This window comes from Xenopus laevis, chromosome 4L, assembly GCF_017654675.1.
Source record: "Xenopus laevis strain J_2021 chromosome 4L, Xenopus_laevis_v10.1, whole genome shotgun sequence".
In the NCBI taxonomy this organism is placed as follows: domain Eukaryota; kingdom Metazoa; phylum Chordata; class Amphibia; order Anura; family Pipidae; genus Xenopus; species Xenopus laevis.
The window spans coordinates 119,072,565-119,095,083 of NC_054377.1; the positions used below are offsets into that span (position 1 = coordinate 119,072,565).

A 22,519-nucleotide genomic window follows, 5' to 3' on the forward strand; every position below is an offset into this window, starting at 1 on the left:
AAAGGGCAATATTTATGTAAATATATATTCCAGCTTGGAAAGATTCTTTAATATGTCATTCAGTTTGATATAAACTATCTGTTGCTTAAATATTCATTTTGGGGGTATAGTTTTCCTTTAATTAAAAAAGAACTCGATGGACATGTCTTTTTTCAACCTTACTTACTATGTTACTATGTTACTATGTATTCATTGCAAATTTGAGCTTTTTGCAAAATTTTTGCAAAAATCACAATTACAGTTAATTTTTTTCATGATCTTGTACTTTTTTTCATGAAACTTGTACTGGAAAGACACGATTGCGCTTATTCACATAAAAAAAACTTGAAAATAAACCAAAAATAGGAAAGTAAATTTGAATAAGGAATGTGGGAAAAAACACGCAATTTAGAAGTTTTATAAATTGACACCTAAATTTACATAAATGCTTTTGCGAAGTTAAAATCTAGTCACTTGCTATGTTACGTAGCCTGGTTTGAACTTGTTACTGAACAAGCCCCAAAGAATTGAGAGAAGACCAAGCAATGTCTGTACCAAGGACGCAGGTTCATTTAATCAACACAAAAATACAGATGAGTCAGGCAGGCTCAGCTGGTAGTAAGAATTGTACAGAGGGTATAAATGTGCATAAAGTATAACAAATAGGGATGACGGAATAACAAATTTAAAATGTAACTTTTATGATGATTGCGGAAAAATGGACTCCCGCAAGGCGCACACTGGTTTCCTTTTGTGAGACACATTATATTATACTGTAAGTTATTGTTTTACTGAGAGTGATTAAGGCGATCATTCATTTTATTAGGGCTCTTACTGACGAGCGGTTGAAGCAGGAATAGACGCATTAAGTTTTTTCAATGGGGCTGTACTCACACAGGCGCGTGTAGGCGCTGAATGCAGGAAAAATGCAGCACGTTGCGTCAACCTGCGTTCGGCGCCTACACGCGCCTGTGTGGGTACAGCCCCGTTGAAAAAGAAATAATGCGTCTATTCCTGCGCTCCCCTGCGGCTGAACGCAGAAAAACGGAACGCAGGGGAGCGCAGCTTCAACCACTTGTCAGTAAGAGCCCTAAGTATATTGTCCATTGTAATCCTTTATCAGATCTAAATATACGGCAAAATACTTCAGGTATGGGATTTGTTGACCAGAAAATCCGTTATTTTGAATCCGTTGTACAGAAAAATCGGAATTACTCGAAAGCCACCTCCCGTAGACGCCATTATAATCAAATAAATACTACAGGTATGGGACCTGATACAGGTATGGGACCTGATATCCAGAATGCTCTGGACCTGGGGATTTCCGGATAATGGATCTTTCTGTTTGGAGCTTCATACTTTAAGACTACCAGAAAATCCTGTAAACATTAAATTAACCCAATAGGCTGGCTTTGCTTCCAATAAGGATTCACTATATCATAGTTTGGATAATGGATCTTTCTGTAATTTGGATCTTCATACTTTAAGACTACCAGAAATAAACCAAATAAGCTGGTTTTGCTTCCAATAAGGATTCATTATATCATAGTTTTGGGTCAAGAAACAGCTTTATTATTACAGAGAAAAAGGAAATAATTAAATAATTATTTTCATAAATTGGAGCCTATGAGAGACAACCTTTCTGTAATTTCGAGCTTTCTGGATAATGGGTTTCCGGATAACAGATCTCATATCTAGTAATAAAACAGTTCTTTGTACTTAATCCCACCTAAGAACTAATGAATCCTTACTTAAGGCAAAATAATAATTTTGGGTTTATTTAGGGGCAAATTCATCAAGGGTCAAATATTAACCCTCAATATTCGACTGGGAATGAAAATCCTTTGACTTCGAATATCGAAGTCGAAGGATTTTGCGCAAATACTTCGATCAAACGGTCGAAGGAATAATCGTTCGATCGAACGATTAAATCCTTCGAATCGAAAGATAAGAAGGATTTTAATCCAACGATCAAAGGATTATCCTTCGACCAAAAAAACTTAGCCAAGCCTATGGGCACCTAGGGGGTCGAAGTTTTTTCTTAAAGAGACAGTACTTTGACTATCGAATGGTCGAATAGTTGAACGATTTTTAGTTTGAATCCTTCGATTCGAAGTCGTAGTTGAAGGTCGAAGTAGCCAAAAAAACACTTTGAAATTCAAAGAATATTTTCTTCTATTCCTTCACTCAAAGTTAATGAATTGGCCCCTTAATGTATTAATTATTTTTTTAGCAGACTTAAGGTATGGGGATCCAAATTACGGGAAAAACCCTTATCCGGAAAACCCCCCAAAAAGTTATTTCCAGCATTCTGGATAATAGGTCTCATACCTGTATTTAATGCTATTCTAACCCTTGTGCACAAGCAGTGTGCTTCTTTTGATGCCTCTTTAGCTAGCAGCTCAACTTAATATTTATCTGTGCATTCATTAAGACTACAAATCTGCATTATTAGTGCACTTGACACTGATCATATCCATTTAATTAAGCGTAACAAAATCCATGCATCTTCTGACTGCAGACTGTTTGACAAATACAAAAAGAAATATGAAGGTAACTACTGTATCTCACTAAGCATTTTCTGTATGCAAAAAGAGTAGCAATTTATTCTCATTATGCACTTATGTCACACAGGATGCAAACCTATATCTGTAAGATTTAGTGCACTCGGAATGTGTAAATGCTCAAGCCAATCTGGGATAAAGCATAGGAAAGAATGTAAATTTTGGTAAAAGAAAAGCGAACTGCTATTTTAAAGGAGAACTAAAGCCTAAATAAAGAAGTAGCTAGAAATGTTGTACATTATGTTTTGGGCTTCTGCACCATCCAAAGGCAACCACAGCACTTAAGCAATAAAGATCTGTGTCTCCAAAGATGCCCCAGTAGCTCCCCATCTTCTTTTCTGCTGATTCACTGCACATGCTCTGTGCTACTGTCACTTACTGAGCTTAAGGACCCACTCACAATATACAGTACACATAGAATAGAAATGTCAAAATATAAGGCTGATTAGTAAGTAATACAGATAATTACTACATGGCAGCACAGAAACCAGTGCAATTAGCATCAGAATTTAATACTGTAGCATCAGCTTGATAATTTGTGACGACCCCTAAGTTTAGCTTCTCAACAGCTGCTCAGGGACCACTGAGCATGTGAGTGTCGCAGACACTTTCCAAGATGGTGACCCCCTGTGACAAGTTTGTAGTCCTGGATCATTGCTGCTACTGACAAGCTGAAACTTTAGGTTGGTGCAATATATTCAGTATATAAAATATGGCATTTTTAGCCACATTCATTTTTAGGGTTTAGTTCTCCTTTAGCAGTCACTCAAGGTTAGGGGAGACATGATGCTTGAGAGCGCACATAATGCTGCAGGGTGATGGTATTGTAAAATATGAGACGGCTGGGGAACATAGTATTGGAGACACAGGTGGCCATAGAGATGAGGCTGGATGGTGTCCTACTTGAACCAGAGGGCTCATTTATGAGAAAAAATGTGAAAAAGAGAAAATGTCCTATGAATATAAACAAGCCCACGTTTGATCTGAAAATATCATTACCTCCTCTCTTCTTGCTTGGGAGGACCATACTCTGTGTTCCTTTCTATGTACTATATCTCAAGTTTGATTTAAGGAGGTACTTATGTGGAGCTGTTAAAGAACAATAACACCATTAAATAAAAGTATTTTAAAGTAATACAAATATAATGTATTACTGCCCTGCACTGTTAAACCTTGCTTCAGAAACAATGCTGTTGTTTATATAAATAAGCAGCTCTGTAGCGGTGGGGGCAGCCATTCAAAGGAGAAAAGTTTCAGGTTACAAAGCAGATTAGCTCTGTAGAATATAATAGTGTTTAACAGAGCTTATCTGTGATCCACAATTTAACCCGTGCCCCATTTAGCCCTATTTCAATTGTCTCCATTGCTAAACAGAAGCTTGTTTATACAGTATAAGTATAGTTGTGTTTGTGAAGCAAACAGATCAGTTTTACTAGTGCAGGACAACAGTAGATTATATTTTGATTATTTTAAAGCACTTTCAGTTTCTGATCCTTCTGGCTTCCAAAAAATAGATTTCATACCTGTAATTATAGTATATCTTTAGCTCAGGGAGTCCCTTGATTCCCTGAATTATTTTCTCTGAAATCGACTTAGCATTCGTACAGGTGGACTTCCAATTCTTTATGATAAACCCACATTGGTTCATTTCAGGATATTTTTAATACATGCGCTGGAAGTACAGAGCATACATCTCCTCCGGAAGACTAAAATAGCAAACTGTTTGACTAATCTACTGCCCTTTCTGTAAAGAAGTGGCCTGATTGCTGCTATTACCTACAATAAATCTGATTGTGCCCCAATCATTTTCAACCCATTATATCTTATGTGTATGTGCTATATATGAAAAAGAATATACATATATGAAAGCATATAGTATTGCATTATCATCAACCAACGTTATTAATCCCAAAAGCCTCAGATTTCTGCTGTTTGTACTGGGATTTCTTTGGAGAGAGATATATTGAAATTGCTTCCGCCTTTTCAGAGAGAATTTACCTTCCCTGTGATAACTCTATTTGGAAACTTTTATTTCTTCACAATCTATTTCACCTCCAGGGAGATAAGCTGCTTTCTTGTATTTTATTTCTGGTTATTTCACTGCATCTCTCAAAAGGATTAATGAGATTTTACTTCCCTTTACAGAAATATTGGCTGGGGGAAGTCAGACTACCAATTCTAAATGTCCTCCACCAACTCTGTTGTTAGGATTGATCTGATAAGCTTCACTTAAGGGCTAGTCCACACGGGGAGATAGCCCTGCGTTTGCGGTCGCGGCGACAAAGTGCCGCGCCAGTCGCCGCGACCGGCGCAGGCGACAGTTTTGTATGGGCGCCTATGTAAAACTGTCGCCTGCGCCGGTCGCGGCGACTGGCGCGGCGCTTTGTCGCCGCGACCGCAAACGCAAGGCTATCTCCCCGTGTGGAATAGCCCTAAGAGATAACCCTGCGTAAGCCAAGAACCCTGATCTCTCTGAGCTTTCCTCATATTGTGTAGTCATAAAGGCAAAAAAACCCAAAAACACATAAATAACTCAATGGGGTAAATTAACTAAGCGGAGAAAATTCGCCAGACGAAAATTCAACAACGCTAATTTATTAAAATGAGAAGTTGTGTCCAGGGCACCGAACGCTGGCAAATTTTCACTAGCGTTACTTCAAAGCGAAGATGTGCTAGCGTTCAATAATGCCTAGCGTAACTTCGTTGGAGGTCTTCGCTCAGGCTAATTTGCATACGGCGGGAAATGTTAAAGTTTAATGGACGTATATATGTTGCAACAAATACATTACATTACACAAGTCCAGGGAAACTTAATAAAGAAAATAAAGTTGTTATAATGCCCTACACATAAGCCCAGTGTATAGTTAATGTTCCATATGTTAGAAACTGTATGGGGGAACCGTCTTACCCAAAAAATATTTTATGGACTTTTGCAGCCTATCACTCTGAAAATTGGAAAAGACGCCAGTGTTTTTTGGGACTTAGAAACTTTTTCCACTAATAATATGATGTAAGTAACAGAAGAATAAGGAAGATCTATGCACTCCAATGCACTTCGCCTGGTCTGAGCTGGCGAAGGCAAGTCTGGTGAAAGAGGTAATGTTTCGTAAAATCAGCATCTTAGTGAATTTGCGTAGTAACGTCCATTTGCCAGAGCGAAAATTCGCCTGGCGATAGAGTGCGAATGACCGCTAGCGTCTGTCTCTTTTGCTAGCAAAGTTACGCCTGCGCCCGTTAGTAAATCGTCAAAGTGCCTCAGATCGGCAACGATGGTGAATCGTCGCCAGCGTTACTCACTTCGCCCTTTAGTAAATCTGCCCCAATGTCAGGAGGAGGCTCCATATAATGAACGAGGCCACATCACTGCAACGTCATACTACTATACACAGCAACATAGTCCCATGTTGTCATGATCAACAACCAGTAAATATAAGATCATTCATTTGATGTTTTTATGTATAGAATTAATGAGGTCAGCCTCTACTGAAGGAGCACTTTACCAAATGCTTCATGAGGTCAATGTCTACTAAAGAGTGGCCAGTTACTTTAGGTGACACAGAAAATAATGAATTCACCAAATGCATGCTTTATGAGGTTGACCTCTGCTATTGGCCTGATACTTTAGCATACACAGAAACATTTACCATTCATCTAAAGGATTAAATTATTGTTTGATTTGTGGATATACTGAGTTTCAGTCAATATTCTACCTCGCCAAGAACATTGCTTAGAATTAACTGTGAGTTGCAAAACTCTCTTTCATTTTTCCCCAACTCATGCTCACCTCTCAGCAGCATGTCAGAACAAAGGGAGTTAATTTGAAATCTGTATTTTATATTCCAGAACTGTATTTTATCTTTTATTTGTTCTTTCTGGCAACACTGAGACATCATTCATGTCTCCTAGTGAAATTTAGCATTAGGCAAGTACCATCTGTCTGTCAGTCTGTGTGGAAATAATCCAGTCATTCACCAGCCATATATTATTATTATAAGTAATTACTGAAACAAATTCTAGACAAAAGTGTAAGCGTTCCATTGAAAGACCAACCAGAGAAAGTAAAAAAAATCTTGTAGAGATATATTTGTGCAGAGAAATCCCATAGGGGCAGAAATAGCTACATGAATACTAAATATTACTCTTGCACAATTTAAAGGTCAAAAACTCACTTTATTACAACTAAAATTCTATACTGACCCCCCCAAAAAAAATTAGTTTTGTGTTTCATGCTTATACAACACTTTATCATAGGCACATATGCTTAGGCCTATATTTAAGTGCTTAATATAATTAGGCCTATATTTAAGTTCTGCGTAAGCACAAAACAATTCTGGGGGTCAGTCTAGTATTAAATCATCTCTATAGCATGCTGGTATCCTTTCTAAAACTGTCCCATCTGTTTCTGTATTAGGGACGTCCTTCCTGTGACCCAAGAGTATCCCTGATTTCAGTATTTTTTCAATTTAGGGTTCAATTTAGGGTTTCCTTGGCTTTCCCTTTCCCTAACTGATAAAGATGTTTTAGTAGTGTTAAAACATCTGGGGCACAAGGACAGGACCATCCACAATACATCACCTGCATGAATCCCTTTTGTTTTGTTTCATTTATAACTTAAACCTTATTTTACCCTTAGCCTTTCCCCTACCTCCACCCTTAACATAGAATGAAGTAGAGACCCCAGGGGATAGGACTCAGAGGCCAAGTTTTTGTTTTGTCTTTGTTTTTTGTCCATGGTAATAGAGCTCAGGAGATGAATTCAAACTTGTTCGTTAAAAACATAAAAAGAACATACTGCTAAGAGCACTTACACACAAGTAGCTTTTCTGCTAAGGGATAGTAATTTTTCTTCCATTTCCTTTTCTTTAAATGCCGCCTTGATGGAACAAAGTAGCCCATGTGGGAGCATCAAACGAAGAAGATAAATGCGGGAACATGTGAAGCACGGTGAAACTGTTTGGTGTCTTTTGCCTTTGAAATGTGCTTAGCATGAGTGAAAAAGAAAGTAGAAAGAGTATATGCTTGATATCTTCATGTTTATAGTTAGTATTGCTTCAAAAGTTTAAAAAGGAATTGGATGACTTGTTCCAGGAATATGTTAAGCAATTATATATTATATTTATATTTTTTGTTATAGGTACATTTTCCAACTGCACTTGCAGCCAATCACATCATTAGCCATACTTAAGTGATAAATGTCTAAATAGGTGCATAGCCATGCAGGTCTGATATTGTGCTAAAACTGGCAGTTACCAAATTGGCTTTAGATTTTTCTTTGAAAGATTTCATTGATACGGTCAAAGCTGGCCATAGATGCAAAGATCCGATCATTCGAATCCTTGAACGATCGGAGTTCCCCATCTCCCGACCTGCCACTAACCATTCCGATCAAATAAAGAACAGAAGATCAGATCAGCCGATGTTCTGCCCCTGACAGCAATCTTACAAAAGTTATGTCCGACCAAAGCTAGTGACAGTCTCCCACTGAAAATCATATGATCGGCAATACATGCAAAGATATTACGCGCAGGCGTCAGAAATCTCTTAACCTGTCCGATCGACCAAACAACTGATCTCCGCTGGATGAAAAATGTCGGGATTCTCTACACAAAGTTCGAAAATCGTTCGAATCCTCGATTCGCACGATCAGATCTTTGCGTCTATGGCCAGCTTTAGTTCGGTCCAAGCAGTGCCGGATTTCTTTGTGGGCCGCCCCTAGGCCGCGTGTTCCGACCAGGTGGCCGCGCAGTTCTAGCGCCCGCCTACACATCCCCTTCCCAGCGCACTGGTGAATGAATGGGGATGCACACGTACCCATAATGCGGCTGGGCGGCATGCCGCCCTAGGCCCGTGCCTATGCGGCCTTCCCGCAAATCCGGGCCTGGGTGCAAGAACCATGGCCCTTTCAGTAGTAGCAATAATGGCACTGTGGTTGAATATCTGGGCTACAGACTCTGCTTCAGCTTTGAGGGGTAGATCTTCTGGTGGTAGAGTCTCTGTTTATCTTAGGATAAGAACGTACAAAGAACTGCTTATCAGACTCCATCTTTTGACAAGAGTTCCAGAAGCAAAGTTGACTTGGCAATCTAATTACCTTTAGAGGTTGTTTCAGCTTTTACTATATGTATAATGAACACACACAATGGAATTATTGTTGCAGAGAACATACATATACGCACAGTTCTTACTTGCCCTGAAACTACCAACAACGAACAGACTGTTGACTGCATGGATGGCAAAGCCGTGAGACACCAGCTTCTTGCTCTTACAGTTCTCCTGTACACCATTCAATAAGCAGTTCAAATAAATGTCATGACACCAATCATACCAAATCAGGCTTATTAAATATTAACCTGCCTCTCAAATGGTGAAGCTATTCAAGCTTAACTCTAATTTCAGTTAGCTGAAAAAGTCATATTATCAATTGAGGAATTAAAGTAGCCTCAAGCAGTTTTACAGTTTTTGGTAAAAGTAAACTTTTGTTAGTTAACAAATACTGTTAAAATACCTGGTTGAGAATCAGTATCCATGCATGGGAAATGCTTGTTCTTCTTCAGTCCAAGCTTTGTGTCCCCTTGTACAGGTACAGTATTCACGTCAGCCCTATTACATGGCAGAAAAAATTCTGGGCAGTTTTCTCTTATTAATGATATCCACTTTTCTTTGAGTTATAGAAATGAAGACAGCCATGTCATGATTTAACTATGTTAGATCATTCAGTCTGCTAATTCATTATTTTAAGGGCTCTAAATCGAACAAAAATCAAAACAATCGATTCTATACAGCATCAGTGCAACAAAAATGTTTTGCTTCTGAATATGTCACATTTGTGCTTCAATGGATAAGTCCATTTACTGGTATTCATTTGCGCACTCATGGCTTTGTCTACCTCCTCTTTAGAAACCGTGCAGTCCCCTCCTTCAATACGGACCCCCCACCTACGGTTCTGGAACACCAGCACCGCATTTTCTCAACCTCTGCCTTAAACATTAGTGATGTTCATACATTCATTAGTGAGTTACCTTTTGAATATGATTAAATAAATGAACTGACTGAATACATCAGTCCATCAGTGTTTTAAGCTCATCATGCTAAATACAAATTGGCATCAATGCACAGTATCACAAAATATATAGCTGTTTTGGTAAATCAGTTGCATGTCGGGCACAGTTCATTGAGGCGACTGTCTGAGCATTTCAGCAGATGTAACATGAATGAGTGATTAATGGTCTAGTACATACAAAGGTCCTCAATGTGCAGTAACAGCAGTGCAGAATGACTAAGCTACACAATCCATTTTAAGTAGGTATGGATAGAAATTATTAGTATTGCATACAAAGCAGAATGATATCCATACTTGTATGTAACATATCTGTCTTTCTTTCTTGACGCTATGACCCAGTGGCCTGTAACAATTGGAGACATCTTGCTGGGTGCCCCAATCCTGCCTGGGAATGATTTGAATTCATGTAAATCAGACATGTCCTGTGACTTTTCAGAACTAATTATTTGAATTTATTTGCTCCTACCCTTTCCTAATGTGAGTTAGGTTATCAACATAACTAGTAGACCAACTCCCCTTAAATTTGAATCCATTGATGTTTCCTGCGGAACCTGAGAATTGAACTTATGGCAAGTGGTGTTGATCGCTGCAGCAGGAAATGTGCAAATCCATTCACTGCCGTCTATAGAAGAATGAAGCAGCCAGATGAATAATGCCAGATGGTAAAAACGAGTCTGCCATTTAAATTCCCTAATACACCTACAGATGTTAGAGAGGAGAAAGAGCATTTATTTGGCCATTCTGCTAGTGAAAGATTATCAGCATCAACTCCCACAAAGGGCAGTTGCACTTGGAGACACCATAACATCCATGAGCTCCTCAGTGTAAGGACACGTCTGTTTGTTTTGTGGGCTAATCGGAGCAGGGGGAGGCTATCTGGAATGATGCTTTCTAACTTTAGCACTGAGTGCTTATGTAAGGAGCATGTGAGTCATCATCACTTTCAGTGCTGGGGACTTCAGATCTCCGTCTATCTGCAGACAGCCGCTCGCTTCCATTCCCTGCCTCGCTCCTTCTCAAATATTTCTCCTTCTCATCATGTTTTTCACATTTAATCCACATTGCCATGAGCCGTGTGTTCCCTTTCCCTCCTTTGGTACTATATCTGTGGTGTGGCATCACAAATTGAGTCGGCTGCAGCTCATTAACTGACTACGGTTTGGCTAGCTTCCAGCCATGTGAACAGAGTTAATCATTTTCTGCAGTCACAATTGTCTGCTTGCAGTCAAACCTCCAGTCTTTGTCTTACTTTGTCATTATGATGCCAGGTAGAGCAGTCTCACAGTTAGGAAGGAAAGTATTATATATATAACTAAACATTTACCTAAAAAGGATTATATCAGATTGCACTAATGTTTTGGATTTCCTCTATACTGCAACTTGCACCCTTCAGATGTCATTACATTAAAATTCCCAGAATTCTACTTTGTGTTACAATGGTAATGTCCACTGTTAGCCAATGGTATGAAAGTGTAGACTTAATATGTTTTCTTATCAACAGTCAGAATTATGAGTCTCTGACAGAGAAGCATCTGAATGTATTCATTCTGGGAGACCCCCTGGGACAAACAATTTCTCTCATGTGCTGGAGGATGGGACACTCTATAAATGCATTGGTACAATATCAATAAGTAAAGGATAATCATAACAGGGACCTCTGTAGTTTCAGCAGTCCAAAAATTTAATTTTGAGGGTAAATAACAACACATGCTGTTTTGATGAGATAAGTGTAACTAAGATGAGAGATAGAATTCTGTATTTGGTTTCAGATGCAGGCAGGCAAAGGTTGCTGGAACTAACATGCAGCTGGAAGAGGTAAGTATTTTAGGACCACTAGAAGTCAGTACTGGGTGATCAGCTAATAATACATAGTAGTGTCATTGTTGATGTAGAACACTGATCACCAACCTGTGGCTTGTAAGCAACATGTTGCTCGCCAACCCCTTGGATGTTGCTCTAAGCGGCCTTAAAGCAGGTGCTTATTTTTGAATTCCACGCTTGGAGGAAAGTTTTGATTGCAGAGCCTTCTATGGACTGTCATTCCACTTAGGGGCTATCACATAGCAAATAACAGTCCTTATATGGGATCCTCAGGGACTTTTTACATGCTTGTGTTGCTCCCCAACTCTTTTTACATTTGAATATGACTTAAGGGTAAAAAAGGTTGGGAACCCCTGATGTAGAAGATGGAGAAGATAACTTGCTGGAGTGTAATAGGCCTAGGTGTAGAACAGAGGCAGATTTAGAAGTAACAGGGGAGATGGTGGCAGACTTACAATGAAAGAAATAAGTGGTGGGTGGAACAGGTATGGCTATGCAGACTTGAATGGTAGCAGTGGAATGAGCCATACACAGAAGCCAGGAAATACCTACTGGAACAGTGTCTGAGCCAGGGAGAAACAGGCAATGGAGAAATTTGAGTCCTAAGAGTTGAAGATCAAAATCATAATTCCATCTGTTGTTGTGTTAATTCTAGGAAGGACAGGATACTCAAAGAGCAACGGTGGCAAAAATAAATACCTAAACAATAACAGTAACAGTGTAAGGAAACAGTGGTGTGAGGATTAATGGCTGAGACCATTGCAGGAAACCTGTCCTGGAACATGAGATGCTGGTTCCCAAAAGTGCTTTTCTGGACCAAACCCAGTCCACCAGAATTTCCTCTGCTTGCGGGCAGCCTGCAAGGAGCACTACGAGCTGTGCATCATTCTCTATGTAGTTCTGTCTGCATTCGATGGGTATTCTGAATTGTTTTCCTGTCCCTTTTCATTTACCGGACTTCAGTGCAGATGTATTGTCCTCCAGACAAATAAGATGACGGTAAATCTTATTCATTAAAAATGGGAATAAGGCAGCCCACCAAAGACCACCTTATATTTAATAACCTCCACTGTTTTCTATTTTTTGCGGCAAAGAAAGAAATATCACATAATAAAATAAGCTGTTCTAACAAATCTATTTTCAATTTCATACAGTTAAAACAAATGGAAAACTTCAGAATCTTTACAGCTTGCAAAACTTTCTGTTTCATTTATATCTGACTTGAAGCAAAAAGGGAATCGAATGCTATTTTCATGCTGGGAACAGCCGCACACAATAATCCAGACTATTCTACTGAAATGCAAATACTGCGAGCACCCAGAAATCCCAGATTTGTGCCCTCAGAGAATGCCTGCCTGTTTGTATTATCATTATAGTCATTCATTTATACACATTTCCTTTAGATCAGGCACCAAGGGATGAAGCAGACATAAAAGAGAAAGACGCTATGATAGATGGCATGGTATGGTAGAGACCACAGAGAAAATTGGGATTTGTAGAATGAAGGAAAAGGTTAATAAAATACAATAGAAAGACTAACCCTGTTAAACATAGTACTTGTTATTGCAGAATAAAATTTATATTGGGGAAAATCAACTATAATGACAATTTCAGCAAAATATTTGTTTATTTGTGTATGTACCTAGTCAGACCGATACTGTGAAGTTGTGCTGCTCTGGTCGAGGTTTGGCATGTGTCTATATACAAAAACAAGTTGACAAATATGTTTGAGAAAATATAAGCACCTGGCTAGTGGTATCAACCACACTTCTTGCCATATGTACCCACCCTCTGAGTTTCACCTGATTCCAGTAGACCCTGTTTTGTTTCTAATTGTGCAGCAACATATCACTTTCATTTACTGTTAATAGTTTTGTATCATTACTTACAGTGATTGTGTGCCAATTGATGTTTAGTACCAGGTCAGATATTGGACAACAAAAACGAGCAATCTCAAATTATAGGATATTGTTGGAGGCTGTGAGTTAAATGGGTCATATCCCTTTTTTATGAAAAGTGTTATGTTTTAGAAATGAGAAATGAGATTCAATTGTGGGAAATGCTTCTTTCAAAATATTTTCCATTTCTAATCTTAATTCCCTATCTATAGGGCTAATCAGTCTTTGGCACTGTTCTACAGCAGCTCATATACTGTATATGTGTTAGCCACTTACCACCAACCTAAATTTCTGAATCTGGTGCAAATGCGGTAACTAATATTATTTTAACCAATTTTCCATTACTATTAACTGTAAATGGCAGCAGTTCATTTTAATCAACTGTAGAGAAGAGCAATTGATAAGAGGATATATGTTTTATATAGTTGTTATTTGGGAAATTGTTTGAAAAAACATCTTCATAAGAGATTTAGGGGGTTATGTAATAAAAGGTACTAAGTTTGCCCAGAAGCAGAAACCCATAGCAACCAATCAGCAGGAAGCATTTACTGGTCACCTACTTGAAAAAAAACATCTTATTGGTTTCTATGGGTTACTGCTCCTGGGCAGACTTAGTACATTTTATTACATAGTGGGGTTATTTTATAGTTTATATACCAGGCTATTACAAGCTTGAGCACGAGCTGAGAAAACAGAAGCCAGCTTGGGCAATAAGACTCACGACCTGTGTGTTGTAATGATATACTGTAGTAACAACTTACCCTGGTGGTCTAGTGGGGGGACTGCAGGGAAGCCATGCCAGTCTCCCCCGCAGGCACCAGTTTCTTAGGGCCGCACGTGGCTCCTCTTCCTGGTTTAAAGGCGCTGGCGTGATGACATCAGCGCGCATTGGCGCAAAAATGTACTTAAAGGGACATTTTTCATTTCACACTGCCCGTTATAGGAGTTTGTTCCTGGTGCTTCTGAGCTTTAAGCTTATCTGTCTGAACCTGTTTTGATTCCTGTTGTGACCCCTGCCTGGCTTTTGACTATTCTGACCTCTGGATCCTGACCCTTGCCTGAATACCGACTACCTCTTCTGCTCCGGTTTGACCCTTGCCTGCCTTGACCCAGCCTGATCTGACTACGATTTTGCCTTACGCCTTGTACCACGATCTTCTGCCCAAAGACTTAGGCTTACAGTTGTGCCCCTTCGCTTGTTTAGAACCTTTCGCCTTGCACCTCTCGTTTTAAGACCTGGCGGCATCTGAGTAGCTGAGGGCTCCTCCCGAGGCCAAAGGCAGCTGCTACAGTTAGAAGCACGAGCCAAGACCAGGGTGCTTGGCATTGGTTCTAGATTCAGGCTGCCAACCGTTACATATACTTGTTCCAAAAAGCAGAGAAGTGCACCCTTTGTGTGGCGTGCCTGGAGAAAGGAGAGCTTGCATTTGCAAAGTTATTGATCATACCGATGTCAATATCATGATCACATAGCTGAGCTCATGCATGTACACTGTTATCACATTAATTTTATTAATGTTGAACTATGGTTCTCTAGAAAGCTGATCCATAAAGCCTGCGGTAGATATTTAATACCATGATGAGGATGAGAGTGAATTGACTGGTCATTCATTTAATTTTCGTTGTGACCCTATTGCTAGTAATTCGTTTTTTCTGTCCATGGTATGGTATATTAACCGCATGTGTTTCCCATTCTGTCCCCCGTCTATAAACAATTAACCTGTCTATTACACATATAGGATAGCTATTCTTAATCTGTACCCACTTCCCTATGGAGAAAAGAAGAGATAAGTATTTACCAAATGTACAGTATAATTTATTCTCAATGCTTTTTTACCTACTGTGAGCTTTTATATTGTTTTCTCTGTGTGATACAGCCTGTGACTCGAGTATTGTGTTTCTCCCTGCATTCATTAGTCACATGCTTAAAGAAAGTAATCAGCAATTTCATCTTTTTTAGAATGTTTGCCCTGTAGTGACATTTTGACATTATTTGGCATTATTACATACCAAGTGCTGAAGCTATAATTCTTTAGTGAGTGATTCCAGCTGAATCAAAACTGTTGTTGACTCATTGATCGAAATACTAACATTATAGTTTATGCTTTAGCAAATATATCCGTTGATGTATTTTAAAAATGTTGTTGCTTTGGTTTTCCTGATTTTGCGAAGCTCTCCCATCCTTCTACTTAATTCTATTAAGGTCTTTCCAAGTTACATTAGACTAATAAGCAAAAAGTTCCTTTTGAAGATAGCTAGCATCAATGTAATAGAGAGCATGGCAGGACTGGTATAAGGGGCATAGATGCTACTGAATCCGGCTGATGTGAATTTTATAATATGCAGTAACCCTAAATAGGTTAAAGTCTGGAGCTCTGCAGTGGCACTTTACCTTCTTGTAACTCACATTGGCATCCTACATTCTCTAACAACTGATGCTATATGCATATGCCATTTACATCCTCAGAGGGGAGTCCACTTTGAGCTTTTGCAAGTGTGTAGTGGTGGTCGGGGGAAAATGGCCTAGAGAAATACATGACCCAGAATATGAGAAATAGAATTGTAGGGCTCAGAATGTTGGCATTTAGTTGACTTTAAAATATTAGACTGTATTCCTACAGACTCTGGTTAAAATCCCCGATTTCAGCACCTTGGACAGCGCGGTTGTTCCTGCTTGCTGCTGTCCCTAAAGTTGGTGCAAAGAGCTGGTCCTGTATTACGACAGGTAAGTTAACTTTTAGTATTTAATAGAATGGCCAATTCTAAGCAATTTTTACAATTGGTCTTCTCTTTTTATTTTCTATAGTTTCTTAATTATTTGCCTTTCTCTTCTGACTCTTACCAGTTTTAAAATGGGGGTCAGTGACCCTATCTAAAAACAAGTGCTCTGTAAGGGTACAAATGTCATTGCTAATTTTTATTACTCCTCTTTCTATTCAGACCTTCTTCTATTCATATTTCAGTTTCTTATTCAAATAAATGCATGGTTGCTAGGGTAATTTGGACCCTAGCAACCAGATTGCTGAAATTACAAACTGGAGAGCAGCTGAATAAAAAGCTAAATAACTCAAAAAACACAAATAATAAAAAATGAAAAACCTATTGCAAATTGTCTCAGAATATCACTTGCTGCATCATACTAAAAGTTAATTTAAAGGTGAACAACCCTTTTAAGGTAAGTTCTATATAGAATCATCCCTGCACATCTCTTCCACTAATCTCCCATGGTGCTTCAGTTCCCCGGACACCTGACTAGACATCACTGTACTATCAGGATTTGCAGTAAAGGTAGGATTTTCATCCTATATATACATTTTAATTTGTATAGCCCTACTTATGTATGCAGCACTGTACAACTTGACCAATTTATTTATTTATCTTATGGAGGGTCAAACCTTCCCTTCAATCTGTATGAATTATTTGATCACATCCCTGTTTAAAGGCGACCTGTCAACCTAACAAATAATTCCAGATCCTATTTTATTGTGTTAAGGAACTAAAATAGATGTTACCTATACTGATTTAATTAATTAATTAATTTTATTTTAATAAAATGTGATGCCCATGCACAGACTACACAGACACAGTTATAGACAGTGAGGCGTGCAGGGGGATGTGAGGAGCTCAGCGACACCAAGAAATAGAAAAGGTCTTTTATTATACAGAATTTTTTGTCTAATGTTTTAAACCAGCATCTCCCTTTTTTTGTTACAGCTACAGTCATGTGATCTCAGTGGTGGCCAATAATTGGTAGTTTTTACCTTAGAAAAGAAGTTCCAGGTAACACTTAGGGGCAGATATATCAAAATGTGAGATTAGAGCTCACCTCAGAGAAACTCATCCACTTTTTATGCATTCCTATGGGATTTTTATAAATGTATTTATCAATGGGTGAAAGTCAGACTTAACCATTTGATAAATAATCACATGTTTTGACCCAAAATGGTCAGGTCTTTTGTGATATTGTTTAACTGTGCTCAGCTCTTTGTGTAATTGGGCATGGGTTGGGCAAACCGGGCCAGACAGTGGCCAGCTGTGGATTCTTTTTATAGGGCCCTATTTTACTTAGTTGGCAGTGCTCACCAACCAGGGTATCCTAACAGGCAGTGAACTAATAACTGGGGCCTGTGGGGATGGCTTTCCCCGTGATTTCATATAGCAGCCCTGCTGGCCATCAATATATGGACAAACAATCTCTGTTTTGTATAAAGCGAAGGACAGGATTTAGAAGCTTAATGCATAAAATGTTTTATAGTACTATACAGATTATAAGTGAGTGCAGAGGATACACAAGGAGGATTTTGTGGCCTAGTGGCCTGGAATTCTATAGTGAGCACAACATTACAGATGAATTCTTCATTTTGCACATTTTTATTCTATTTAAAAGTTTTTATTTTATTCTCCCATTTGCTTTTCCAACATTGTGTTAAAGATAAAAGCATCTTAAGTCTCATATTTTGACGACTTTATCACTTTAAATGTTATATGACCATCCAGAAAAGGGGTTATGCACTAAGCTGTAAGATTTTTGCACCTCTTAATCATGGGTAGAATTACAGAGGGCTCAGGTGGCAGAGCCCTTCAATTGTGAAAGGTCATGTCTTTATTTATTTATTTATAATGTCAGTTCTTAACCATTCCCTGCCAGGCTGATCCAAATTCCATTACTATATACGATTCTCTATCAGCCCTTCAAGCAGAAAATAATCATCTCTGTGTCTCCCTTCCCCTCCATTCCATTCTTTTCTCTTCACCTTTTGTCTCTTCTCTGTGAGATTTCTTTCTGCTTCCCCTTGACCCACAGGTTTGTATTGTCCTTCACCTCTCGTCTGATCATATTGCTTTTGCTCAGATTCACTCATTTCCCCTCCTAGTTTAATTATTTAATGTATTTTTTATTAGTTCACATTTCTCCCCTCTTCTCTCCCAGCATCTCTCTGTAATGGTATTTACTGATTCATGCAATGGTTAAACTCAATTTGTTCTGCCCCCCACCCCAACCCGCTGCAATTCAAACGTATTTGAAACTGTAACATTTTGTTATTCATCACATCCCTTAAATGTTTCTAGAGTGAGTAAAGGAAAACAGAAATGAAAGTACTACAAAAGTTATAAAGGGCACCTATCCATGAAAAAAAGAATTTTCCTAACAGGGGTGTGGATTAATAGAACCCAAACTCTGGCAGAGGAAAACAATAAATTTTCCACCAAAAATCACCAGTGCAACGAGAGGGAGCTTCCGGTGTTGGTGGCCATATTGGGGTCACACACATGCGCTTAACGAGTGAATCCCCCAGATAGCACATTTTGTGTATGTGTGTGACGTAAGCTTGGTGTCGCATCCACCTCTCCTACATCACATGCATTTGCATAATGAGCAAACAGGGAGGTTCATATATGCATCAACAAACATGGCTGCCCACACTGGGGGGGGGCACTCACTCCCACTGTGGTCAGGATAGTGCTAGTGAGGAACATTTTTATTTTTCGTAAAAAAATATTGTTTCCCCAACCGAAGGATGGGCTCTATTGGCCCACACCTTTTGTAAGGGGAAACAATTTTTCAGTGATAGGTGCCCTTCAAAGAAATCTTCATGTACAGTTAAAGTTAGATCATCATATAGTCAGTTAAATTAGTAGCAATGGATGTACATTGTGGCTGCTAAATCAGAACAATAACTAGCTTTGGGCACCACTTTAGTACTAAATTTAGTTCATGATTACAGTTCCTCCCTGATAAAATGTAATTACTAATAACCCCTTTCTGTTTCACGCTGTCTCTGCAATGTCTTCATCAGAGGAAAGCCTACGGCATCTCTAGTAACCTTCATTATCTGATTGTTTCTGCCATCTTGTTCTATTTACTAGAAGATGGACTTGTCACAGCACCTCGTAATGAGGTGCTAGCATGTGTGCCAGAGAAACTTTACAGCAGGGGCCCTCATTTTAATCAAATTCATTTTGAAATAATTGCAGGATTATTTTTAACAAATATTTCACTGCAGTGATGCTTTCATATTATTTGGGAGCAAGGTAGATGAGCTATTCATTTCATGCTTAGGGACAAAACAGAAGCAAAAGTGACACTGTGTAGGTTCAAGGCAGGCCAGAAAAGGTTAGGGGGACAATAGGGCAAAAGCAGGGGCATAACTACAGAGGGGGGGGGGCTACTAGTGTAGGGGGCCCAATAAGGCCATAATTAATGAGCTATTTCAATATACAGCATCTTAGTAGAATATGTCAATTTATCAATGTTTTGGGCCCTCAATTAATTTTGTTGTGAGGCCCTGTGACATCTAGTTACACCACTGGGCAAAAGGCTGTGGAAGGAGGCAAACTAGCAGTAATTCATTTGCCAACTAAGTAAGAGGGTGCAGAACAAGCACAGGAACACACCGGAAGAAACTCAGGTGAATTAAGTTAGGCCTGCACATATACAGGCAAGATTAGCTCACATGATGATAACCCTGTTCAGAAAAGCCTTTTATCCCCAAGGAGCAGCTTGTCAAGCATGTCTGGGTATATGAGAATGGAGCTCCATAATAACCTGATGTCTTTCCCAGCATGTGTTCTCAGGCCATCGAGTTTCCATTGAACTAAGTAGTATAGACAACTTGTTTTTCTCTTGGAATCCAAAATTTGTTTTTTTTTTAATTCATCTTGACCATTAAGGATGACAGAAGCTGGAGGAGGAGAAATCCAGAACTTCAGTACCCGGTTCATTCTTATGTCCAGGGAAAGCACAATGCAAACATCCCATAAAGATGAGTTTAAACAGAGACACAACTGATCTGAATAATGTCTGTCCATTCAGTGGTGGCATTGTGTTTACATAAGCAAGAGCAATAAAGGATTACAGGAAACCACATATTATACCCCTTAGTACTCATGCACTGAGCCCTTGCCTTTGGGGAGTTTGCTCCCTTCCATATCTTGCAACAGAGTGCAGCTCTGTCAGCCATAAGGAAGACCAGATAAAGAAAGAAAGAAAGAAAGAAAGAAAGAAAGAAAGAAAGAAAGAAAGAAAGAAAGAAAGAAAGAAAGAAAGAAAGAAAAAAGCTGACAAAGCACCAAGATGTAGAGACACTCATCAAGTAGAAATTGTGGTCCAGTTGCACCTGTTCCAAACCCTCAGCATAGGGAGCTGTAAACAATAGCATCATGGGCATTTTGGTACTCCAAAAGATTCCACGAAGGGTCACAGAAATATAAAAGCAAAATTCTTTATTCAATTGCATTAAAAAATCACCATCTGTCCCAGGGACACTTAATCATGGGCTAACTCTATGTAGTAGGAGGAAGGTATTTAAAAATCTTACAGCCAACAGAAAAAATCATAGAAATATATATAGATATATTATTTATATGTACTGTATGTTAAATGATTAAGCGATTAAGTGTCCCTGGGACACTTAGGGCATATGGAGATGGTGATTTTTTAATGCAACTTTTTTTTTTTTTAAAGTTTTTATTTCCAGCTTGATACATCCATAATAAACAACAAGCAATTCAAATATATATAGCAGTGTGTCATATCCATACATAATTATCACATGAGAATTATCGACCTAAGTTAGGTCAGAAAGGGATAAGTCAAGCGTTTTTTAACCTTTTTATTTAACAGGGGGTAACAGGGAAGGGGTAGGAGAGAGGGGGGGCAGGCCGAGGGATGCATACCACAGGAGTCTCGTTATATATAGCTTGTAGCAAACTAAATATTGTCCTGCACATATGCTGTATCAAATTCGTCTATCCATGGACCCCAGTTATTTCCAAACCTGTCTGAGCCTCCTCTACTTAAATAGGTTAGTTTGTATAGGGGAAGAGCTTCATTTACTAATGTTTTCAAACTTTTTAGGGAGGGGGCTCTAGGCAGCTTCCAAACCAAGGTAATTGCCTTCCTTTCATAAAAATAGAGCAACCTTAATAGAACACGTTGGTATTTGTCAGGTGTGATATTTTCAACCAATCCCAAAAGGCATGCCTCCAGTGTCCGCACACACGGTATATTGAGAGTTTGCGTTACGAAGTTCACCACCTTGTTCCAGAATCTAACCATCAGCGGGCACGTCCAGAAGGTATGTAAATAAGTGCCTGGATCTGTCCTGCATTTAAAGCATGTATTGTCTGCTTTAAGGCCCATGGAGTGCAGCCTCACTGGTGTAAGATAGGTTCTATGTATGATACAATATTGTATTAGGATATCATTGCTACCTATTACAGATGGCAAATATGAGTGTGTAATGTCATCCCAGTCATCCAGGTCGAGGTGTGGTATCTCCTGCACCCACTTATTATGACATTGTGCATAAAGATTGCCCCTTTGTTTATTAAGGATGTTGTAGATTTTTAATGCAACTTTGAATAAAGAATTTTACTTTTATATTTCTGTGACCCTTTGTGGAATCTTTTGGAGTCATCCAATGCCCATGCTGCTACTGTTTACAGCTATCATAAATACCACCCACATCCCACTAGTGTTGCATACATTAAAGTCTCACAGCCATTTGCATACAACTTCTCATGCCGCAAAACGTCCTTATCTGGGTGTAAACAGTATTGCGAAATGTAAAACATGGGTGCGCTTTTTGTCTCTCTTTTGCACATTGACCCATAAGTACCAATGACCCATATAGAGTATTCATTGCAGTTCCAGCTTTGGCTAGTAGCCAGTATTCTCCATAAAGCTGCCAAAGAACAGTGCCAGCAATGGCAGAACTACCATGCAGCAGTATGGTTCCCCCTCCTGCTGCTTTAACCTGTTCCAAATGATTGAGTGAGTGAGAAGAGGACAGGGTGCACAAACAGGAGGATGTGAGCTTTCCTGAAGCTTTTTTTGTGGGGTCTTTGTTTCTGTACCCCACTTAGAATCAGCTTATTATTTGCGTTTAAGACAACAATGTTTGAAGAGTAATTGCTTTCAAATGAAATATCTTCCAGATTGACAGAACTCCCTTTAAATTGACTGGAAGAGTCCTACAGACTTTTTTTATTCATCATAAAAAAATAAATCACTAGAATGAGTGGATGGATAATTACTGATATGGGCAAAGTTCAATAAACCAATAACATTAGCACTCCCCCATGAATTTGCATTATAATACAATAAGTTATTAGTTTGTCATCCAAATGTACCATGTTTGGTGGTTTTGGGGAGCACTGAAGTCAATTCCAAGCATTGGTGCTCTCTGCATGGA

General features: G+C 39.0%; 1 pseudogene; it reads left to right on the plus strand.

Moving 5' to 3' along the window:
- The window catches only part of LOC108713561, a 30,264-nt pseudogene that overhangs the window by 7,319 nt on the left and 426 nt on the right, over positions 1 to 22,519 (plus strand).